Source organism: Nomascus leucogenys, chromosome 22a, assembly GCF_006542625.1.
Source record: "Nomascus leucogenys isolate Asia chromosome 22a, Asia_NLE_v1, whole genome shotgun sequence".
Lineage (NCBI taxonomy): Eukaryota > Metazoa > Chordata > Mammalia > Primates > Hylobatidae > Nomascus > Nomascus leucogenys.
The window spans coordinates 67,842,843-67,856,237 of NC_044402.1; the positions used below are offsets into that span (position 1 = coordinate 67,842,843).

Sequence of the window (13,395 nt, forward strand, 5' to 3'; positions counted from 1 at the left end):
GTGACGTATTTCATACCATGGGCATCAGAAATGACTTCCTGCTACATAGACAGCATGTCATCACTAAGAGCTGAAAGTGGAATGTGAAGGCTGTGGATGGCTCACAGGCCATTGGTGGTCAGCGCTCCCCAAGAATAGATCAATAAGGGTCAAGAAAGAAGTGTGGATGACACCTCAATGAACCATACCTCAAATCTGCACTGCCCCCCTTCACCCGAGATGCTGTCATTTCTGATGCCCATGGTATGAAATACGTCACCCACATGCCTCAGCTGTGATGCACATAATTTCAGAATCATCGACTTGTCATTGACTCTTCCTCCCTCAGTCCCCTCCAACCCAGTCCCATGGAGAAGAGCAGGTATTTGAGGACATGGCATTCCTTCTTGTCTTGGCCTCCTCTTCTAGGAGATGGCAGAGGGGGTAGTGCTAAGAGTAGAGTCCAGAAAAGGGTCCTACTTGGAGGGTGATTTGGATTTCTGGCAGAAGCTGGGGCATCACTGGAGTCATAACAAGTGCTGGAAGGGAGCTGTCAACTGTGTCCAGTTGGCTCAAAAGATGGAAGCTTTGCAATCTTCCAGGGCAAAACAACATCAATGTCCGAGAGACGCCTACACAAAGAAGGTGTAATAACAGTCTATTGGTGGAATGGGTGCAGTAGCAGTAAGTGCAAATAAAATCTGAGTGGCTGCAGCTAAGCGCAAATATGACCAATTCCATTACTGGAGGCTCTGCCAAAATATACACACCCGAGATAAGAATAAGACCATTTGTATACTATGAAACTGCCCGATTATTTGCCAGTTCCTTCCTTGCATAAGGACGGGTCAGTGTCAAAGGAGAATTTTCTTGGTCTCAGTATAGAAATACCGAAAGAGAGCTGACCTTGGGTCAAAAGGGTTACCAACATCTGGTTATGGCTTAAAAAATAAAAGAAAATTAAAAAAGCAGGGCTTACCCTGCCAAGATGTGGAGGTAGGAGAATTTCGCAAGTTGAACTATTATGTACTTTAGTTATGCTGGCCAGGGCTGTGGCATTAATAACTTTGCTTGTGCGTTACACTTTCAAATATTCCTCTGCAATGAATCAGTTAAGCAGGCAACAGAATTTTGCTCTTGTCACTCAGACTGGAGTGCAGTGGCGCAATCTTGGTTCACTGTAACCTCTGCCTCTCGGGTTCAAGCAATTCTCCTGCCTCAGCCTCCTGAGTAGCTGAGATTACAGGCACCTGCCAACACGCCCTGCTAATTTTTGTATTTTTTAATACAGACAGGGTTTCGCCATGTTGGCCAGGCTGGTTTCGAACTCCTGACCTCATGTAATTCACCCACCTCGGCCTCCCAAAGTGCTGGGATTACAGGCATGAGCCACTGCACTCGACTTGGGAGTTTACCTTCTAGTCCAGGGATGCAAGATGGTGACATCCAGCAAGATTTAAAAGTGTATTATAGCGTACCAGAGATGATATGGAAAACCAAAGCAAGTAGGGGGGATGTGGAGGGATGAAATGTAAGATACGGCTGTCAATGAAGGCCTCACTAAGAAAGCAATGTTTGGGCAAAAGTGAGAATGAGGTGACGGAGTGAGTCTTGAGGAAATCTGTGCAAAGAGCATCCCTGACAGGCAGAGAGAACAGCAAGTATGAAGACCCTCAAATGCAAGACTGCCTGGTCTGCAAGGAGGCCAGTGTGCCTGGAGCAACATGAATGATGGAGAGAGAAGGTGGTGCAGATCATGTAGGTCTCACTGGCTATTGAAAGGACTTGTGCTCTGACTGCAGGAGATGAGTTGAGCACATGTGGACTTTATATAACTTGTATTTTATAAGGACCATTCTAACTGCAGTCTTCAGAACAGACTATAAGTGGCAAGAGGAGATTCACAGAGACAGGTAAGACACTGGTAATTATCCAGTCAAGAGATAGTGATGGCTTGGATGAGAATGATAGCAGCAAAAGGGGTAAGAAGTGCCAGATTATGCATATATTTTGAAAATAGAGCTAACAAGATTTGATGACAAATTAAATGTAAAGTGTGCAAGGTAGGACTCAAGGATGACTCTTAGGGTTTTGATCTGGGTAACTGGAAGGATGGAGATGCTCTTTGCTAATATGGGAGAGACTGATGGTATAGCTAGTTTGGGAGGGATGATCAAGAGTTTAGTTTGGGACATGTTCTGTTTGAGGGCCTAATGAACAACTGAAAGGAGATATCAAGTAGGCAATTGAATACGTGGGTCAGCAATTCAGGTGAGAGGTCTATGATAGAGACAGACATTTGGAAGTCATCAGCACAAAGATTTAAGCCAAAACTAGTAGAGATTACCTGGGAAATAAGTGTCAACAGAGAAGGGTTTCAAAGACTGAGCTATGAGACACTCTTATGTTAAGAGGAAGAACCAGCAATGGAAAATGAAATGAGGAATTTAATTTTGCTTGCTTTTATTGATAACCCATTATATACCAGCACTGTAATAGGAGCTGGGCATAACATAAATGAGACTAGTGCCTGCCTTCAAGGTGCTTACAGTCAATGCATTAAATGGATTATTTGAATGCAGTGTGGTAACTTCAAAAAGACATGCATCTGGCAGTGTGGGATCAGGGAAAAGAAATACTTGGCTGAGGCTGGGAGAAATAGGAGGGTCCTTGGAAGAAATAACACCTGGAACTTAAAAAGAGACTAAACGTTACCTGTGTGAAGAAAGGAGAAGGGCAGAGTGAAAGAAGGGCAGAAGTGAAACAGCTGGGAACATGCTGGAAAACATGTATTTATTTGGTGCTGAAATTTCTTCCTGAGAAAGTAGGAGCTTTGTCTCTAATGAGACCATACCTTACAGCCATGAGAGACCTTCATATTAACAAACATAGATAACATGACTGGTGAATTATTTTGGCTACATTTGCAGTTCGGTTCAAGAAATTTGGATTCAGCCACCAACACCAACGTTTTAGAATTCAGGAAAACGGCTGCTGTGACAGTCAATTCCAGCCGTAGCTACGACAGGGCAGGGTCTCTCCATCCACAGTTCATTCTGGGTTGCCGCTGAGGCCATATGGTGGTTGCATTTTTTATTTGCTTTTGTTTTCATTGTAATGTGTGTGCAGCAAGCACAGAGTGTTCCTAACAACAAGCAGGGAACTGTGGGCGAGAAGAATTGCTCCTCAGGGAAGGAAAGGGACAGCCACTTTGACAACACCCATTCCATGCTAGAGAGCCTGCTGCACCCAACAATCAAAACACGAGCAGGAGAAAAGGCAGCATTTGCCCAGGAACTGCGTCCCTCAGCAGGCTATTTTTAAGTTAGGGTGTATCCAGTCTAAGGTGTAGACTACAGTTGAGAATCAGTATCTAGAAGTGGAATAATAACATTTTGGAGTTCATCCTCTTCTTGCCCAAATACTCTGGTCTCAAGCCTAAGTCCTGCTGGTGGTTGCTGACTTGCCCCAGGCTGATAGCATGACAAGAAGGGAAGGCAGCTGGAGGGGAGAGAGGATGAACTTGGAGGCATTGGAGCCCAGGGCTCCAGAGAACAACAAACAGTTACTAAACTCTTCCTCTTCAGTTTCAGCAGAGTCTATAATCTCAGTACTATTATTATCCCACTTTCACACATAATAAAACTGAATCTCAGGGCCAGGAGCAGTGGCTCACGACTGTAATCCCAGCACTTTGGGAGGCCGAGGCGGGGAATTACCTGAGGTCAGGAGTTTGAGACCAGCCTGGCCAACATGGAGAGACCCTGTCTCTATTAAAAATACAAAAATTAGCCAGATGTGCTGGTAGACACCTATAGTCCCAGCTACTGGGAAAGCTGAGGCAGGAGAATCGCTTGAACCCAGGAGGCAGAGGTTGCAGTGAGCCAAGATCGCGCCACTGGACTCTAGCCTGGGCGACAGGGCGAGACTCCGTCTAAAAACAAAACAACACTGAATCTCAATAGGGTCAAGTAATCTGTACGTGGCCACATAAAATTGGTGGGACCAAAGCGTCAATTCCTACAGCCTGACTCCAGAGTCCTTTCTTTGACACTATGAGGAATTCTCTGAAGATACTCTTGGGACTACCTGCGTGGGACTCACCTGAAGCACTTATTTCCAATGCCGATTCCAAGCCAGGCCTCATTCATCAAACTTTCTGTGGGCAGAGCTCCAGAGTAGAGGGTCAAACAGCATTCCCCATCTGTGTTCTGACCTTGGGAAGGTTTCTCCTTGGGCCTCAGTTTCCTCTTTTGTAAAATGAGGATCAGTGGGGTCACTTCCAGTTCAAAAATGAGCTGACTATAATTCATCTTTAAACCCAACAACCTGAATGCAGCCTGCCAACCAGGCCTTTACCATGTATCTCCTTATCTTTAAATATCTGTGCTATCGAGTGGTATTTTAAGTACCACTAAATTTAAAGTTTGATACACAAATACTCACAGAGTTTCCCTGGAAACCTAGGAGAACTGGACATCCCTCCAATGTGGCATTTTTGAGGTACAGCCCTCCCGTGGGGGAGGACTAAGCAACTTCTTTAGGTCTCTTCTCTTCTGCGGATTCTTTTATTCTCTGCTTTCTTGGCACTGCTAAAGACAAAGAATTCATCGATAGTCTTAATTTTCCTTCCACTCTGAAATTACAATCTAATTTAGTGGTCATCTTTTAAAAGTTGAAACCAGGCATCCTGTACTTTTCATTAGCTTTAACCTATGTTTGGTTTGCTCTGGTTTTGCTTTTCTGATTTTTTTTCTTTGGAGAAAGGAAAGTGAGAACTAGGGGCATTGGCCAAACAAGTCTGTCCACTTGGTGGAGAGGTTTCCAGATAAGAAGGATCTGAAGGACTTCCCATGGGCGTGAGGGAAATCGCACACGCCATCCGGGGAAGAGGACCAGGAAATCACTTTTTGTTTTTAAAACAGCAGCGCTGCTCTCAGGGATGACTCTGTGAGACTGGGAGGATCATAGCTGGGGGAGGCCCCAGTGAGGTTGAGCGTGGGAGCGGAGCTGCCAGTCCTGCCTGAAAACGCGAAATGAGTCTCGCTTGGTTCTCCCTCCACTGGGCATGAGAGCCCCTGCCCAGGAGACAAATGGCCCCATAGTGGAAACTGGGAAGCTTTTAAGCATCTGATCAGAGCGGGAGCCAGCTGGGGGACCACAGTGCTGGACAGGTAACAGATACTTCTCCTACTACGGTCTGTCGGTCTGTCTCCCTTTGTAGCAAGACCTCAGGGGCTCCTAAGTCACTTCGCTTAAGACATCTTCCACTTACGATCCTCTTTGCCTGCTTTTCTTTTGCGTAGGTGTAATATGTATGTTGGGAAAGTAAAGTATGTCCAGTCAAGAGCATCGTGCAGACTCTTGGTCCAGTTAATGAGACTATGTTAAGGAGATGGAGTATCAAGCAACTAGCTGGGATCCTTTAGGATTTTCTTAATAACAGGCTTTTTTTTTTTCTTTTTCAAACAAGTTCTCTCGTCCTTAAACCAGAAAATACTATAAAAACCAGTGCATTCATGAGCTACTGAGCTGCTGCTCTTGCCAAGAGCATTTCAGGGCCAGGCGGCCATTGCTGTGGTCGGGCTGAGGAAGGAAGAAGCTGCATCCCAGTAGCAGGAGGAGCCCCCGCTATTCGCTCAGCTCCGGGAGAGTCCTTCCGAAGGGCAAGGGAGGACCTTAGAAATGTAAAATGTAGGCTGCAGCCTCCCACCCAGGACTGAGGGGAAAGGAGTTTGTAGTCAGTGTTAGGAAGGAGGTCAGTCAAAGTGCTGGGGCTTCAGGGCCAGGCCGACTTGTTTTGAAAGGAGCAACTCTATGATGTGCAGTTTGCTTAAACCATGTTTTCTCATATTTCAGAAAGCCAGGCCATGACACTTCACTATAGCATTTTTTCTTTCATAAAGGGCTAATGTAGTTGGTTTTTCAATGTAGGTTATTTTTGAATTACACAAATAATACTTGACTATAGTCTTACTGTAAAAGAATATCTCTAAATAGGTTTTATTTTTATTTTTATTTTTTTTGTAATGGAGTCTCTCTCCGTCGCCCAAGTTGGAGTGCAGTGGCACGATCTTGGTTCACTACAACCTCTGCCTCCGGGGTTCAAGCGATCCTCCTTCCTCCGCCTCCCAAGCAGCTGGGATTACAGGCACCCGCCACCACACCCTGCTAATTTTTGTATTTTTAGTAGAGATGGGGTTTCACCATGTTAGCCAAGTTGGTCTCAAACTCCTGACCTCAGGTGATCCACCTGCCTCGGCCTCCCAAAATGCTGGAATTACAGGCGTCAGCCACAGCAGCCGGCCTTCTCTGAACAGTTTTCAATTGCACCCCCAATATACACTCTCTTTTCCCATCCCCAAAGATTATTCTATCAATTGTTTTCTGTGTTACCAGTTAAAGGCTTTATTTTCTGTTCTTCTGAGCTCTTAAGACAAGCCGGGGCATAGGAGTACAATAAATTCTCACTGTCAAGTTCATGTGATTTATCCTAAACTCCTTCCTCTCAGTGAAAAAGATAAAATGATACATGGGAAACATGAATAGCTCTTTTAACTCTTAAAAAAGTATAAAGAGTTTTACTCATTTTTACCATTCCTATTTTGTGTTGGTTTTGGCTTTGACAATTAATAATATTAGTAACAACCTCCTAAGGATTAAATTCTAGACTGGCCAATTAGTGGTTTGGGCTTTTCCCTTGAAGGGCATCAGAGGTTTCTTATTCGAGAAATGAAAGGGGAGAAAATAAAATAACAGGAAATTAACCAGATAGATAATAGCTAGATTGATAGATAAAGTAGCCCAGAGAACGTAGAGTGAAGATAGGAGAGATTGCCCTTTTATTCAGTGGATAATAAATGCATTTAACAGGTCGGTTCATTTTCCATCTCTTTTAGTCTTCTGTAAAAAGGTGGCCTTCCCCTCCCCACCAACAATGTTAAGAGACAAGCAAATAAGGAAAACATCACTATGAACAGGTTGATACAGCTTATGGAGAAAGTCTTTGGGAAAAAGGTATAAATAAGCAATGTCAAATCCAAGAATAATACGAACACTTTCAGTAGCTATTTCATATTTTCTTGTTCTTTACAGGGTTTCTCCACCCCAAACTACAGGGCCACTAGGCCTTGCTGATTTTGGACATTCTGTAAAATTTGCCTGCCTTTGTCCCTTCTCTAGGTCTCTGCCTACTCTGATGAATCATTTCTTCCTAGTGCACAGCGTTGTCCACATGAGAGACCTCCACTGAGGCCCTGTGGACTAACACTGCCTCACTTACTGAGTGTGGGTTTATACGATATAGTAACCCTCACTTACTGTGCTATGGGGTACTTGGGGGCATTTTGGAGCAGTTAAAAATATCCCATGGGGTCCCACCTCCTCGGGTTAATGAGGTTAATCTGTCTCCTCCTAAATATTATGCATTCAATCTCTTGTATTTATATGCAACTTTTTAGTTATCAAAAGACTTTTATGCCTCTTCTTTCACCATATCACAGGTAAAGCAGGTAACTTATTCTCCTCTAATGGAATACAAAAACAAGAGGTTCAGAAGTTGATTTATTTGCCCCACATGGCACAATGAAGTTTTTTGGAGGACTGAGATGAGAAGAAACTCAGATTGCTGTCTTTGCAGCCCCATTTTTTTTTGTCAGTACTATGAGGATAAAAATCATGTGGAATAGAGAATTAATGTGATTGGCTGGATTCTGTCAGCTTTGTAGCCACATGGTAGATGTTTTGCTGGGAATCTAAAGTTAGACTAAACTATTGCCTTGTCCAGATGTTAGCAGGTTCTATCACCTGCTGTCCATCGGCGTCACCCTAGGAACTTAACAAAAAAAAAAAAAAAACAATGTCTAGACACTTTGCCAGAGAAACTGAATCACAGTCTCTGAGGATGGGGCCAGGGCATGGTTAGATTTTTTGTTTGTTTGTTGGTTTTAATCTCCAAAGTGATTCTATAATGCAGCTGGGGTTGAGATTCACTGAGTCTTGGCTGTGTGAGATACAGTGGCTAAACTGAGAAGCAGAAGCAATGGCTGTTTATGAAGCCAAGAAATTAGGACCAAAAGTGTCAGCAGCAGTGCAGATCGTTAGAATTCTGGCTGCTGCTGTTTTTCGGAGGAACAGACACATCTGCACGTCAGAATGAAGAGGAGATTTCTGACACCTCCAACAATGGCACTGACTTTCCAGTTTTAATTGGAACAACCCCACTGACTTCACTGTAGATACGTTGGCTCCCTGAGACTTGCAGATTTTACAAAGGCAGATTAAATGTTCTAGATAAACAGGATGTGCTCTTCTAATGCCAGATGACTATCAGATCATACATTTTATTCAAGGTCACTTCGCCATGTTGTATCCTAATCCCAAGAGAAAGGGGAAAAAAAGAAATACTAATTATCCTTTGCATGAGCTGCCACTTTCTGGGTTGAACTAAATATGAATAGACAATAAGTCATGGCTGTTTTTTTAATTATAACATGTTTCCCTACAGCATTTTCCCCACTAACATTTCTTGATATAGTTCAAGTTAGTATCTCTCGTCAGTGCAATGTTTGTCTCCTTGATAGAGAGGACTACAGGGCCTGTTCAGTATTTATCTGTTTCCCCAGGACCTACGAGTTTCTGCACAGAGTAGGTGCTCTAATAAGGATGGTTGAGTTAAATATATGTATTAGCTAAGGGCACACCATGATTCACAAATTACTTACCAGCTCAGCATTTCAGATCACATGGTGTGACGCTGGTCATGATGGTTAAAATAATTGGAATCTTACCTGTTTCCTAAAAGATAATCGCCAATGTGAAATCTTTAAAATTACAGCCTAGTAGAATCACCTACTCTGGTGTGACTTGCTAAGTGCTGTGGAATTGCAAAGGCAGAGAACCTTTCTTCTTGATCAGCTTAGACTCTTAGTGGAAAGCAAGTTACAGGCATTGAGAATTTTAATAACAAACATTTTTTTTGACTGAATTTGTTTTAATTATTATACTTGAAGTTCTGGGGTACATGTGCACAACGTGCAGGTTTGTTACATAGGTATACATGTGCCACGTTGGTTTGCTGTGCCCATTAATTCGTCATTTACATTAGGTATTTCTAAGAGAAAACCAAACACTGCATGTTCTCACTCATAAGCAGGGGTTGAACAATGAGAACACATGGACGCAGGGAGGGGAGCATCACACACAGGGGCCTGTGGGGGGCGGGTGGGGGTTAGGGGAGGGATAGCATTAGGAGAAATAACAAACAATATTTATCGAGTACTTGCTCTGTTCCAGGCACCATACTCAGTGTTTTATAAAGATGATTGTTAACCCATTTAGTTGTTCCAATAATCCTATGCCTCAGATGAAATAATAATCCCTATTTTATAGATGGGGGATCCAGAAACGTTAAGTAAATTACCTGAGACAAAAAGCTAGCGAATAGAGGCACGTTAAGATTCCATCTCAGGCAGTCTGACTTCAGAGTCCATATGCCTAATTACCGTGCTGTGCCTGAAATACATACAGTGCTGAAAAGTGATCCACATGGCAGGACCAGATGAGTAGCTGAGGAGAGAAATGCAGTGCATGCAGTGGAAAGATATATCTCTGGGGAAGACAAGATAAGAGACAGTATGCCATAAAGGTCAGAGTTCAGACTTTGGAGACAAACTTGGCCACTTGCCAAGTGTGTTTGTTTAGCCAAGGCTCAGTTTCTTCATCTGTAAAATGAAGATGATGATACTTCTCATAAACAGGATTATAAAGATTAAATGAGTCTAGTGCATGTGTAGTGCTTAACCTAATGCTTGCCATATGGCAAGTGTCTGGCACACAGCAAGTGCTTGATAAATTACAGGAGTTGTTGTTGTTACCAAATGAATAAGCAAGACCTGAAATGATGACTAAAGCTCAGAAAGGAGAAATAGAGCATTTCAGTCACCAAGAATAGTGTGAGAAGAAGCTGCAAGGTAGCAATGCATTCCACCAGTATTTTCTGTTAATATTTATGACAAAAGAAGGTACAATAAAAGCTGGGAGTGGGTGAGTTTGCTCTATACCTAAATGTTATGGGAGAAAAATTGACAGAGCTCATTTTACGTGAGGTCGTGGTGATCATGCTTGCCTGGTGAATTGGCTTAAATATTCTCTGGGCATTTGCAAACATTTAAAGTATTTAAATATGATCCAGCCACAATTTAGGAAGAATAGTGTTCTGGGCAAATAAATTCCCTGCTGTTGTGTTGGATTATCGGTCAGGGAAGAAAGGAGGGAGGGGCCCATTCAGGAGATTATTGCAACCATCTAGATGGAAGATGGTAATGTCCAAACCAATGTGGTGGCCCAATGTCCAAACAAGTGTGGTGAGATGACAATATCCAAACTGATGAGGGGCTCTGAGCACATCAGCAGCAGGTAACGGGACTTAGTGCCTGGTCGAATTGCTGCTTCTACTCCTGCACCACTTCTTGTGTCCAAGGACACCTGTGAAGCTGTGAGCCTAGGAAACTGGAGAATGAAGCCAGCAGTTGGCAAATCTGGGAAGGGATGGGTTAGGAGAGAGCAGTGGGACAGGAGACAAGTTCAGTTTTCGATGATCTGAATTTACACTCAAGTGGAAATCATATAGTTGAAAAGGCACGCCTCATATCTAGCAAAGAGGGGAAATAGGCATGCAGAGGAAAGAGATATCTTTGGGGACAAGAAAAGAGGCAATATGCCATGAAGGTCAGAGGCTGGAAATACAGTTCTGGGAATTCTCACATAAACTGATAATTAAAACTATGGACGTGGATGAGCTCACTATGAGAAGGTGTCAAGAGAAAAGAGCTGTAGACCCAGGAGAGGTATTTGGCAGGGTGCACAGCGAGGCAGCTGCAGGATGATGAGGAGGGGAGCTTAGAAGGAGAAAAGGCATAAGCTCGGGAGACTTGAGAACCAGGAAAGGGAAAGGGAGCCCTGCAGAGGGGGAGGCCATGCACAAGTGGAGCAGGTACCCACCACAGGTCAGGGAGAGTGAGGACTGTGGCAAATGTTATGGGTCTGCCTCTACAGAATACTTTTCATAATGAGGTGAGGACTAAAGTCAAACTGTCCAGAGTAAGGAAATCTTGAACCAGCAAGGACTTTTCAGGGTACTGTGTTTCTTGGGGTTGGGGGGTGGGGGGATAAAGCAATACTTTTTAGTTTTTCATTCTGAGTAATACACACGTTATATGGTCAAAATCTAACAAAATCCCTGAAGAAGGAAATGAAGATTTAGAAGAGAAGTCACCGGCTAAGGACAGCAAAACCATTTCTCAGAGAGATGGAATGAATGGGGGCCATAAAGGGAGGAAGTGCAGAAGGCTAAGGTGGCCCTGCCAATTACTGTAGTGTTGGAATATTTTCAGCCACATTGCAAATAACTGCTTCCTCCAGCCCCCGGAGTGCCTCCCCACCTCTGCTTTAGTCATCCAATCCCTTTCCTGGGATCCTACACAGACTTCCCTACAATCCAGCAATGACACTGCTAAGGTCTAGCCCAGCAGGAGACCCCCAGGCCCTGCTCCTGCACAGTGGACAGAGATTGTTCTGATTGGTCCATTATTATTAGTAGTATTAAAATAGTCAAGTATTATTTTGGATCTTACCTAATACATGGTAGAACCACAGAATGGTGAAGCTTGAGAACAACCTAATGTAAAATGAGCTTTGCCAATTTTTCTCCTATAACATTTGAGTATAGAACAAACTAGGCCAGGTGCAGTGGCTCACGCCTGTAATCCCAGCACTTTGGGAGGCCGAGGAGGGCGGATCACTTGAGGTCAGGAGTTCGAGACCAGCCTGGCCAATATGGTGAAACCCCCATCTCTACTAAAAATACAAAAATCAGCCGGGCATGGAGGCATGTGCCTGTAGTCCCAGCTACTCGGGAGGCTGAGGCAGGAGAATCGCTTGAACCCCAGAGTCAGAGGTTGCAGTGAGCCAAGATCATGCCATTGCACTCCAGCCTGGGTGTCACAGTGAGATTCGGTCTCAAAAAAAAAAAAAAAACCGAAAAATAAAAACAAACAAACAAAAAATCCTGACCCATTCCACAGGGCTTCCCTCCGTCTGCAATTGGAATGCACCCCTGGACACTGTTTTGCCAGGGCTTAGGGAAACCCCTCCACATGGTGAATTAAGGCAAGACGGACTAGATAAGAGCAGTTAGGAACTCAATGTTTTCATACAGATGGCAATCTTTTGCTTAAAGGCTAAGACCCACAGTGACTTAACAACAAGAAAAGAGGGATAAAAGGTTATCAACGCCGTCCACATGTGCAGTGTGTTTTGGAAAACTTGATCCCATTGTGTACAAACAAATGTTCCCCTGTAATCTGATAGTGCTGAACTGCCCTGACACAATATGCTGCTGCACGGCCTGATTTCAAGGCAATGGAAAGTTAAATAGAAAAAAAGATATCTTCAAGGCAGTTCTTTAATTGTTATTGTGTCCCATGTTTGTGTTAAATAAATATTTAGCTTATATTTTTGCTTGTGCAGGAGATGAATCATCTAATCAAATAAGGTCAGCAAAGATAAGTCTTACCACCTCTGCAGCTAAAAATAAGGATTTGTGAAGGCAGGCTCTTAAAGTTACACTGAAGGGTTTTTTAGTCTGTACTTCTACAGTTCAGGGAGTAGGTTACTGATGACATTCTATCCTTATTGCAACTCTGTATCTCATGGAGATGAGCAGAATAATAATCACAGTAAAATTTGCAATGATAGTCCTCCTGAAAGTTGGCATTGCCATCTATCATCCACCATTAAAAGTAACTCTATTCTTTGGTAGTAGAATGCTTGTATGTGCTCATCTATTTTCAGGCTCATTTAGTCTCTATTTTGATAAGTATATGTTTGCAAAAGGGCTGCCTGATCATAGTCTGTACCCCAGAACACAAGGTTTGGGAGACATTAGGGTATATGCCGTTGGCTTTTTTCAAAGGTTACGATAATGTGTCTAGTTAGTCAGATGCAGGCCAAGGTTTCGTAAGAGGTATGATTTCCCTTGATACTGTACTAATACAATTAGTTCCTTTCTTAAAGAGAAAGCTATGAGTATAACATCACCTACTGTGTGGACGTGAAAACTAAGCAGCTTACATGTGGGAAGAACCTTCACCTTCTACTTCAGTTTACAAACAAATTTCGTGAGTTTCATGTACTCACTATCTCCAAGTCCTCACTCCCCGAACACTCTATAACTCTTCCCAATACAGTTTCCATCCAACCATCCCAATGGGATTTCCTTTGCTGAGAGCATACCATGTCTCCAAATACAATGAGCAATATCAGTCTCCTCCTTAATGGACTTCTTGGCACCACTGGACATAGTTGACCATCCCCTTCTTCTTATTATTCTTTTTTTTTTTTTTTTTGAGATGGAGT

At 43.3% G+C, this 13,395-nt stretch overlaps 1 protein-coding gene across 4 annotated transcripts in view; it reads left to right on the top strand.

Annotated features, from left to right (window-relative positions):
* ADGRF5 (adhesion G protein-coupled receptor F5) overlaps positions 1–13,395 on the top strand; it is a 102,214-nt gene that overhangs the window by 27,478 nt on the left and 61,341 nt on the right. For 3 of the 4 annotated variants that reach the window (XM_030803299.1, XM_003254201.2, XM_030803300.1), the window contains exon 1: positions 4,885–5,153. The exons of the other annotated variant lie outside the window; for it this stretch is intronic. The gene's annotated coding sequence lies outside the window, so the exon portion shown is untranslated. Of the gene's footprint in view, positions 1–4,884; positions 5,154–13,395 lie in introns of those variants that run through there. 4 annotated transcript variants of the gene reach the window in all.